Source organism: Cricetulus griseus, unplaced genomic scaffold (genome assembly GCF_003668045.3).
Source record: "Cricetulus griseus strain 17A/GY unplaced genomic scaffold, alternate assembly CriGri-PICRH-1.0 unplaced_scaffold_1, whole genome shotgun sequence".
Taxonomy (NCBI): domain Eukaryota; kingdom Metazoa; phylum Chordata; class Mammalia; order Rodentia; family Cricetidae; genus Cricetulus; species Cricetulus griseus.
In genome coordinates this window covers 1,186,398-1,197,656 of record NW_023276808.1, presented here as the reverse complement: position 1 = coordinate 1,197,656, position 11,259 = coordinate 1,186,398, and the positions used below count along the sequence as shown (strand labels likewise).

Below are 11,259 nucleotides of genomic sequence, written 5' to 3'. Positions count from 1 at the left end.
TACCCTGGCATGCCTTCATTCCTCTCAGGTACCCATCTGCCTGGTTTTAAAAACAGAACCTGGCTTTTAAGTGTCAGTCTTTGTGAAATCCTTTTCTCAATCAGTAACACTCAAAGCCTGGCAGCACTTATCTTCCAAGAAAGCAAAAGAGCCCCCAGGTTGAGTATCACAGGTTGAGGGTCCTACAGGACCTGCACATCCACTTAAGGATTTTGCCCATGTATTAATATGGGATATTTGTATATCCGATGCTTTATTAACACAGCATTTCAAGAAAATTATTTTTACCACAATACATAGATTTTAGGAGGGCAGCTCTCCTTTACACTCAAGCCTGAGCTGAGTGCCTGTGCACAAATGCTTCCAATGGGCTCAACTGGGATGCTTGCCCCACACAGTAAGGAACAAAGTGGAAGCACATTCTTGTTCTGCTTCTGAGAGGGCAACCACTTTGATGACCACTATGTGGGTTGTCCCCTCCAGCCTGGGTGCTTGTGGACTCACATTTCCCCTCCCTGGACACTTAACTTACTGACTACTGTGAAAGAGAGGCCTTTCTTCCCTAACCTTCCCACTCAACATTCTCCCACCATGCCTGGAGTCCCAGCTCCCAGGACACTGCAGCTATCCCAGACATATGCTACCAAGGAACACATTGTAGCTCAAGTCCAAAGAATGCTCCACAGTCCAGGCATTGTTGGTGCTAGTCTTTAATCCCAGCACTCGGAGGTAGAGGCAGGGGGATCTCTGAATTCCAGACCAGCTGGTCTACAAGAGCTAATCCGAGTTAGTTCCACGACAGCTTACAAAGCCACAGAGAAACCCTGTTTAGAAACTTAACCCCCCCAAAAAAATTGTCCCACACTTGAAAAGTCCTGGATAAGCCACTAAGAACTGGGGAAATCGCTCTTTATCAAACGGTAACCCTCAAAACATGGTGACACATTATTCCAGAACACAAAGTGCCTCCACATTTTGAGTACCACAGGCTGACATGGTCCAGAGAAACTTAGAAACCTGAAAAAAATTCACATTGGAGCAGTTCAAACAGGGGTTGAAACATTCCTCTCATCCCAAAATCCTGAGACATGTGCCCTAAACTAGTATTGTTACATCCAAGGGTAACCTTGTAAAAGATCAAAAAGTGCTCAGAAAAAAAGTCCGGTTTCAAAAAGTGACCCTTGTAGTTTTCCTCTCACCACTACCAATCTCCTTTCAGATATCTTGAAGACTGGCATTTTGCCTCAGATTGTGAAGTCCAAGTCTCAGAGTTGTTTCCCAAAACTAACAAAATCTGCCTCTCAGCTTGAAATCACAGCCTGAGCTAGGCTTCTTCTCAAGCACAGCACAGGCAGCCTAGATAGGTTGTAAGAAGTACGGGTCCCCCCCACAAACACCCCAGAGCCCCTGCACTGTCAGGATGCAGCACGGCTCAGGTTCTCAGAACCCACAGCCCAGTTCCACCGTGGGCAGAACGGGATCAAAGGAGAAACCACCTCGTGTGGGAGAACACTCCAGGAGGTCTAAACACTATTGTCCCAGGGTCCCTGCAGCTTGCATCCTTTGCTAAGAGAACACTGCAGCCGGACTAGGAATCCTGGTTCCATCCCGTGCCTTTGTTGACAATGGTCCTTAGGAATGATCGCTGGCCCTTGTGTGTATCCCATCAAGGAGATCTGTACCCAGGTCCCAAAACTGTCTCCTGACTCAGAGGCTGCACTATCGGCAATGTCCTGAAGTGACAGCAGGGGGCGCGCACCTGCGTGTTCCTGGAAGGCTTCCTTGAGCCAGGCAATTGATTTGGGACAGCACTCTTGAGTCCTGACAATAGACAGTGCCTCCAAGGCTGAGTGTCCCTGGATGAGCTCTTGTTCCTCATGACTCCAGCATTTGAAAAACCAAACACAGTTTTGTTAAGACAGTGTCTAAACAGCACAGCTCCCTGAATGCTAGGCAAGAGTGTGACAGTAGCTATAATGTTCAATTTCATTTTGACAAGGGGTCTCTCTGTGTAAGGTAAGCCAGGTGACACTCATGACCAGTCTCCCCGTGGCACTCCCCAGAGGCAGGTGGATCTCTATGAGCTCGAGACCAGCCTGGTCTACAAGAGCTAGTTCCAGTACAGCCTCCAAAGCCACAGAGAAACCCAGTCTCTAAAAAAAAAAAAAAAAAAAAAAAAAAAGAAAAAAGAAAAATTAAAGTGGGGAAAAATATATGGCAGGTCCTGTCCAGTTGGGTATTCTCACCCCCACCCTGCGTTACAACTGAGTTTTTACCAGGGTAGGGACCTCATTTATGTGAATCCTCACAACTACCTTCATCAGTGAAATATCCAGTGGAAAGGAATTCACCTCCAGCCCCCAGATAAGGGAAACTCCATGCTCCAATGTGGTTTCCAGGCCCCTTGTCCAAACAGACAAGAATGGATGCAGTTGATGGATGAGCCTTGGAGAGGGCGTCCATTTTGAGGGCAGCCACTGTGCTGAGCCTCCAGATGGCAGCACCTGTATTACCCTGACATGCCTTCATTCCTCTCAAGTACCCATCTGACTGNCCCCCACATTTTGAGTACCACAGGTTGACATGGTCCAGAGAGACACACAAACCTGAAAAAAATTCACATTGGATCAGTTCAAACAGGGGTTGAAATATTCCTCTCATCCCAAAACCCTGAGACATGTGCCCTAAACTAGTCTTGTTACATCCAAGGGTAAGCTTGTAAAAGATCAAAAAGTGCTCAGAAAAAAAAGTCCGGTTTCAAAAAGTGAGCCTTGTAGCTTGCCTCTCACCACTACCAGGCTCCGTTAAGGACCAGGCCACATACATGAACAATATTCCCATCACACCCAAACTGCTTCCTGTCTTTACACGGTGGAGCAACACCCCAAAAGCCTCAGCTCAGCGCCTGTGCACAAACGTTTCTACTCTGCTCAACTGGGTTGCTTGCCCTACACAGCGAGGCACAAAGTGAAAGCATTTTCTAGTTCTGCTTCAGAGAGGGCAACCACCATTATGAACACTATGTGGGTTTTCCCCTCTAGCCTGGGGGCTGCTCGACCCCCCAGGTACTCTCCAATACTGCTTCAGGTCCCGGCTACCGTGCAAGCCATGTCCTGAGTCCTTCCCACTCAACATTCTCCCCTCCATGCCCGTGGAGTCCCAGCTCCCAGGACACCACAGTTAACCCAGACACATGATACCAAGGGACCCATTGTAGCTCAAGTCCAAAGAGTGCCTCACACTAGATGAATGCTGGAGGAGTCATCATTAAGAAGTGGGGAAATTACCCCTTTGTCAGCCGTAATGCTCAAATCCTGGCGGCACTTTGTTCCACAACAAAAAGTGCTGCCATTATTTGAGTACCACAGGCTGACATGGTCCAGAAAGCCGCAGAATCCTCTGCGCCAAAAACCTGAATGATGTATGAAATCGGGGATACGGCATAGTATCAGGTCCCGAAACTAATGGTAATTCAGCTTCTCCAACAAGTACAATTGCCTGGGATCCTCTGGAAATCCTTCAAGCAAGTGACTACCACCTCACACTTTGTAACATTCATAGCCTCCCCCCATGCACACACACTCCTAAATTCCTACCTTGTTGAAACTAATCTATATCTGCCTGCAGGCCGCTGGATTCTGTGGTGTGGGACAAATCCCAGCTGCATGAGGGAACAGGAGGCAGAATGCGCGGCCATGCTGATTTAAAATTCCAGTTTTTAAATTAAAAAAAAAGCAACCTAGTGCTGGCTAACGCCTTTAATCTCAGCACTGGGAAGGTTCGGCAGGGGCAGACCTGTGAGTTTGAGGCCAGCATGGTTTACCGACCACTTTCCAGTACAGGCTCCAAACTGTAGCGAAAACCCAAACTACTAAAGCAGGCCTTGGTGGTCTGGAGGAAGGCAGATCTGAGTTACTCAACCTGAACCATGTTGCCTAAAATAAATGTGTCTCCTCCAAAAACTGAGGGAACATATCCATGCCAGGGCTACACACCTGCCTCTCAAAGCAAAGGTCCTAGACTGCAAACATCAGAACTGAAAAAAAATAGCTTTTTTTCCTGAAAAGCCAGACTCGAATGCAAGCAGCAATAGCAAGGTCAGGATGAGTAGAAAACGTTGAGAGAGTCTGAGGGCTCATTGGCCCCCTGCAGGGGAGGCTCTGGTATTCCTCCCCCACCTGGAGCCATCCATACCCAATCCCCACTTCTGTCCTCCATGTTAGCTTTCCTGGGGCACAATGACCTTCCCAGTCTTCCTTGGCCCCACTTCTAGAGGAGGAAGTGAATTTGTCTGTTGATGTTTAAATGGCTACAGTCTGGGTAGGGTGGTTCCTTTTTTGTAGCAATTGGTGAGGCTGAGTCTGGGGATGGGGGAAGGATCACTGTTGGTTCAAGGCCCTGGGGTCTACAATAATAAATTCCAGACTAAGCAGGGTACATAGTGAGATTCAGTCTTATGTGTTTGTTTGTTTGTTTGTTTGTTTGTTTGTTTTCCAATATGGGGTTTCTGTGTGGTTTTGGAGCCTGTCCTGGTTGGAACTCACAGAAATCTGCCTGTCTCTGCCTCCAGAGTGCTGGGATTTAAGGTGTGCACCACCATTGCCCTGGTTCAAGACATATTTCAATGCAGTTTAGATCTATTGTTTACGGAAGAAGTAAAACTTGTCAGCAAGCAGCTAGATCTTCCATTTGGGGAAGCAGACAAAGACATTGATTTGGCCCTTGTAGTAGCAACACCTTTAATCCCAGCATTGAGAGATAGAGGCAGGTGGATCTCTTGAGTTTGGGGCCAGGACTACACAGAGAGCCCCCATCTCAATGAATAACAACAGCATCAAGGATACAGGTTTTAGTGTCTAGAATACTAGATTCCTTTTTATATTTTCTCTCCCTTTATTTATTTGGAGACTGGGTCTTTCTAGGCTAAGCTAGCCTTGGATTCTCTATGTCGCTGAGGATAATCTTGAATCCTTCTCCGGTCTCTACTTTCCCAGTCTGGCTTTGGCCACTATGCCTTCTCTATTCTGTGCTGAATCCAACTAAGCAAAGTGTCCCATCAAATTAGCTTAAAACTCAAAATTTTTATTTTGTGTGTGAGAATTTGTAGTATATGTGTGTGTGTGTGTGTGTGTGTAGTTATATGCATGATAGTTACTTGAGAAGCAGAGGCTGGAGGATGACTATGAGTTACTACAGGCCAGCAGAGCTCCATGAAAAGGATATCCACTGAAGATTCTAGTGGTCATTGTCCTCTTTGTCATGCAGTAGAAACCATGATTGTATACAGTTGATGGACAGTGGTGCCTGTGGCAAAGTGGCAGACAGGCAGAACTGGAAAACCATCTTCCTGGGAAGGGAAGGATGTTGGCCTGAGACCTGGGTATCCATCCAGACCTCAGAACAGGTAGAGATCCCCTTTGGGGCTGTACAGATTTGTTCTTGCCTCCAGGAGGGAGAATCATGAATTTCTACCTCAACCTGGGGCTTTAGACCTGCTTTGGGGCCAGAGTGAACATAAGAAATTCATGTGTGTTAAAAATAAAAAGAATGGCCAGGCTGTGGTGGTGCACGCCTTTAATCCCAGCACTCGGGAGGCAGAGGCAGGCAGACCTCGATGAGTTCCAGACCAGTCTGGTCTACAAGAGCTAGTTCCAGGACAGGCTCCAAAGCTACAGAAAAACCCTGTCTGGAAAAACAAAACACAAAAAGAACCAGAAATGGGAACTGAAAAAGATTTCGGAGATCTTGAAGACTGACATTTTGCCTCAGATTCTGAAGTCCACGCCTCAGAGTTGTTTCCCAAAACCAACAAAATCCCCCTCTCAGCTTGAAGTCACAGCCTGAGCCACGCTACTTCTCAATCAGAGCACAGGCACCCTAGACCTTTTACAAGAGGTATGGCTCCCTCACACAAACACCCCAGAGCCCCTGTACTGTCAGGATGCAGCATGCAGCACGGCACAGGTTCTCAGGACCCCACAGTCCAGTTCCACCGTGGGCAGAATGGGATCAAAGGAGAAACCACCTCGTGTGGGAAAAGACTCCGGGAGGTCTAAACACTATTGTCCCAGGGTCCCTGCAGCTTGCAGCCTTTGCTAAGAGAACACTGCAGTGCAGCTAGGAATCCCGGTTCCATCCCCGGCCTTTGTTGACAATGGTCCTTAGGAATGACCACTGGCCCTTGTGCGTACCCCAACACAGAGATCTGTACAAAGATGTCTCCTGACTCAGAGGCTGCACTATCAGCAATGTCCTGAAGTGACAGCAGGGGGCGAGCACCTGTGTGTTCCTGGAAGGCCTCCCTGAGCCAGGCAATTGATTTGGGACAGCTCTCTTGGGTCCTGATAATAGACAGTGCCTCCAAAGCTGAGTGTCCCTGGCTGAGCTCTTGTCCCTCATGACCCCAGCATTTGAAAAACCAAACACATTTTTGTTAAGACCGTGTCTAAGCAGCACAGATCTTCACCACCATTTCTGGGAGAGAATCCGGGAACCCCACCGCTGGCTGAATGCTAGGCAGTAGCTATAATGTTCAATTTCATTTTGACAAGGGGTCTCACTGTGTAAGGTAAGCCAGGTGACACTCATGACCAGTCTCACCGTGGCACACCACAGAGGCAGGTGGATTTCTGTGAGTTTGAGACCAGCCTGGTCTACAAGAGCTAGTAACACGACAGCCTACAAAGTCACAGAGAAACCCTGTCTCGAAAATCCAATAAACAAAATACAATAAAAATAAAGGTCTCAGCATGAAGCTTTAGGTGGATACTAAACCTGGTTTTGGACAGTAGACAGGCCTTGATTTCCTGTGTCTGGCTCCCTGCTTCTCTCCTTCTGAGGGCTTTTGTGGAATAACTGTGCCAATAGGCTCAGCCCATATATATATATATATATATATATATATATATATATATATATCACATATATGTATAGACACATTCTTTTTTATATATACACATTTATTTATTTATTTATTTATTTGGCGGCTCCTCAACCAAGCAGGTGGACCTAGCCAGAGGATCTTGTCAGCTATAGCCCTCAAGTGGGAAGTGCCCTCTGGGTTTCCCAAGGGAGAAAAGGCCTCCCTCTTGAGTGTCACCTCCATGAACAGTGGCAGCCTGGAGCCCAATAACAGCAGTCAATGAAGTCCCAGCTCAGGACTTGTCTGTGTGTCCACTTAGAAGTCATCGGCAAGGCCAACTGATAGAGCTGAGTGGGAAGAATGGGGCACAGGACCGGCTTGTGTCGCTCTTTTTCTTTTGGGTTGTAGATTTACAGATGTATCCTTGTGGCTGCTCTTGGCCACTAAGTCAGAGTATTGGGCAAAAGCCTGGAAATATGGATGAACCACAAGACTCCTGGGCATTTTCTGAGAGAATGTCTCCCAACTTTATTGTGGAGAAGCCTTATATACAAAGTTACAAAAACCCCAGGTCAAAGGGTTCACAACAGGATATTGATCCCAGTGGGGTGAAGTCAGGAAAACAGGAGGTACCTGTGGTTATGCTGGAAAACAAATCTTAAGAGACCCCATGGGGTCTGGGTTCCAACATCTCCCCCTTCTTTATATATAACAAAACAGTTATCAAGTAAGAACTATATGATTTTAACCATTCTATCTTAGTGTGTTACTATAACTATCTATCTTCAACTCCATCAAAGATCATAGAAGGATAATATATAAACTCTAGAACAGACAGAGACACCTTGCTTCCTAGACAGGCCATAATGTGTCTGGCAGACTTCTCAGCAAAGCTGGAAATTCTAAACTGTCCTGCACTGGAAACAGTTTAGACAAGAGTAGCTTTATGCTCAAATGGCTGATCTTGCCATGTCAAAGTCAAACTCTATAATGAGTTTCTTGGATGCCCCTCTTCCTCTCAGTTATAATTGGTGTTCCAGGAGCAGTTGTGTATCACTGTCAAGAAAAACCCTAAACCATTTCTTTGAATGATATGAAGAATATCTATATATCTAGAAAACCTAACTAGTGTCAACAAATAAAGATCCATTCCAATAAATATTATCAACAAATGAAGATCCATTCCAATACAAAGTATCATTTCTATATCATATTCCTCCTTTTTCTTTTAAAAAGTCATTGACTGTGACCACTGCCATTTCTAACTGACCAAATTTAAATGAAAACAAATATTCAGATCATCTGGGCCACTGATTCATGAGGTCCTGCCCCATGAAACCATACCAGTATGAAATGAATCCACAGCCCTTCACCTTCCATGGAAACAAAAGCAGACATTTTCCTTCCACCCCAAGTAACCTGTACTTTAACAACTGTTGCTCTTTCCCAAGAACCTAACTATTTAAAGACAACATAATGGCATTCTTTTGTTAACAGTCACACATTTATGAACACATTTCATACACACATGTGTGGCCACACCATACATACAGGGCATACATACATCTTTTGAACAAAAGTCACAAAGGAGAGGAGATGTCAGGGATGGGCATCCTTAACATAGCATGGAATCTCTGGAGGTTCTTGAAGACTGCTGCATCTTTGTCCATTCCTGTATGGTCTTTTGCAGGGATTGGGTCTATTCTTTATCTATTTGAACATATTCTCCTTTCTCATCTGGTGTGACAATGATGTGGATGGCTTGTGTTGAGGTCTCGGGGAGAATGTCGGGAACTCCAGGGCTATGTAATTGGCATTGCCAGTACTCTTTTTTGGAGCTGGGTTCTTAGTGTCACTGGGTACAGTGGATGAAGACACTGGGTTCTGCATAGGGACATAGTTCTCCTCACTGTCTCCAGAGTCTGTATTGGAGATGGAACTGCAGTACTGGGAGGAGCTGGGGTTAAAGGTGTGGTTGAACGTGGACCAAGACTTGGTGACAAATGACTTGAAAGGGAGCTCATTGATGACAGTGTTGTTACTCAGGTCAAGGGGCACTGACTTTGCTTTTCGGCCAGGCTTGAGCGGGAGACTGAACGGGGGTGGCTGGATCTCACTTCCTCGACTGACAAAGTGATGGAGCATTGTGCTTATGGGGATGTCAGAACCTGGGTTTACGGGCATATAATTGAAATCAGAGCTGGCACTGTCTGATCAACCCACGATAGTCTTTTCTAGAGATGTAGCAGACAAGCAGGCTGTTTCTTCACCTCGTGTTGGATACTTGTAGTCACTGACCGGAGGTCTTTGTTGAGGGCTGCCACGCAAGGTGTCTTGGGGTGTGGTGGGGGTGCTATGGCTGAGTCCACGTGGAGGTTTCCAAATTCCCCACACAGGGTGTTTCTGGGTGCCTTGAACGTGTACACATCCTCACTATCTGCTGTAGACCCTGTTTGGAGCAGGGGCTGACTGAAGCTGCTGAATTCAGCTGGAGAAGAGCAAAGATTATGACTGACTAAAGAAAGGTTTCTCAGGGTGTCAGTGCTCTCTTTAGTTTGACTGAAGCCGCAGATCTGACAGATGCTCTGGACCCACCTATTCCTGTCAGCATCTGTCTCAGCCACCAGGTAAAAGGTGTGCTCATTGATAATGATGTCAAACATGAACCTCTTTTGGAGCTCTTGTTTGTTGAAGGTCAGGGCTACATCCAACTGCGTACAGAAGTTTAGGTTGATGATCCCCAGGGGTTTCTTGCAGTGTTTATTCTTATAGTATTCTAGAACATCTGGGTCACCACACATCTTACCGCTCCGCAGGATGAACCAGAAATTCTTCCAAGCATAGTGCCCCAACTTTTTCTCAGGAAGTGATTTCTCCAGCCAGCCTGTGCACACCACATCAGTTTCGTCTGACAGGAGCCCACAGTGGGCTCCAGTGGACAAGGGATCGGGCTGCTGGGTCAGCTGGCTGCTGGTGGGTATTTCATGGAGGAGGCAGTTTTCCAGGATTTCTTTACTAATTTTCTTAGCATTATTGCTTAATCCAGTGTTAAAATGAAATCTTACCAGTACCTTGTCTCTTTAAACTTTCTCTGTGTGATTGACTGTGATCTCCATTCTAATCCAACTCTCTTAGGAGTTGAGGTTCCTATTTTCTAGTACCTTTTGCAATCCACCCTCACAACTCCTTACTTGCTTGCCAGCATTCTGAGGGTGATCTCTCAGGGTCCCCTTTCTTTCCTATTTTCAGTGGGACCTCCATTTGTGGCTGCTCTTGGCCACCACTAAGTCCGAGTATCAGGCAAAAACCTGGAGATTTGGATGAACCACAAGATGCTTGGTTCTGTTTCTGAAAGAATGTTCCTCACTTTTATTGTGAAGCAGCCTTGTATACAAACTTCCAAAATCCCAGGTCAAAGGGTTCACATCATGATCCTAGTGGGGCAAGGTTAGGAAAACAGGAGGTGCCTGTGGTTCTACTGAAAAACAACTCTTAGAGACCCTGTGGTGGATGGGTCCCAACACTCAACAGTCTTACTATACTTATGAAGGATGATAAACTCTAGGACATGCTAAAAGTGAATCAAAGGAAGCCCAAAAATCTGTGATTCCAAAGTCTTAGGTCTCAATGCAGCTGTAATTACTAATTAAATCAATCAATGTCTAGATGAAACATAGCAGAGATGGATCAAAAACTTCACTACTCCGGGTCACACAATGCTCACAGCTGGTAAGAGAATTAGCATAGCCTCAACTGCATGCACCAAACCCCGGGAAGACAGTCTCAGGTCTTTAGTCTCTTCCACAGGCATTGCTAGTTGAAGTCCAAAACCCAGGGAATATTGCCACTTAGAGAAAAGAGGTTTCCACTGTCATTTTAAAATAAGCATATAAGATAAAAGCTGAAAGTCTGCACGAACAGAAAAAAAATAAAATTAGGTAATGCTAAAACAAATGCTACTAATTTAGTGTAATGTACAAAAATTACCACTTTTACTTGAGTATGCCTTAAGAAAAGAGTACAAATTGTATTTACATAATTATACACTTTGTCTTTGAATTCTTTTTCTTCTTTTTATCATCTCTGCTCATCTTTTCTTTATGATTTCGAATTTCTCGGAGCAATGTATAGAAGGCATCATCAACACCCAGATTACATTACAATGCATTTTTTAATCTTCACACGGCCAGGAGTCTTTTCTTCTTTGCTGATTCTTTTCAATCTGTACTGTCGGATCTCTCTCACCAATATATAAAAAGCATCCTCCACTCTCTGTCTTGTCTTTGCTGAGGTTTCAATAAACGGAATCCCATAACTTCCTGCTAAGTCCTGAGCCTGATTTGTGTCTACTGTTCTAGAAGGCAAATCACATTTATTCCCTACTAGGACCATAGGCA

At 45.5% G+C, this 11,259-nt stretch overlaps 1 pseudogene; it reads left to right on the top strand.

Annotated features, from left to right (window-relative positions):
• Positions 1-11,259, top strand: part of LOC118239750 — a 64,759-nt pseudogene that overhangs the window by 41,813 nt on the left and 11,687 nt on the right.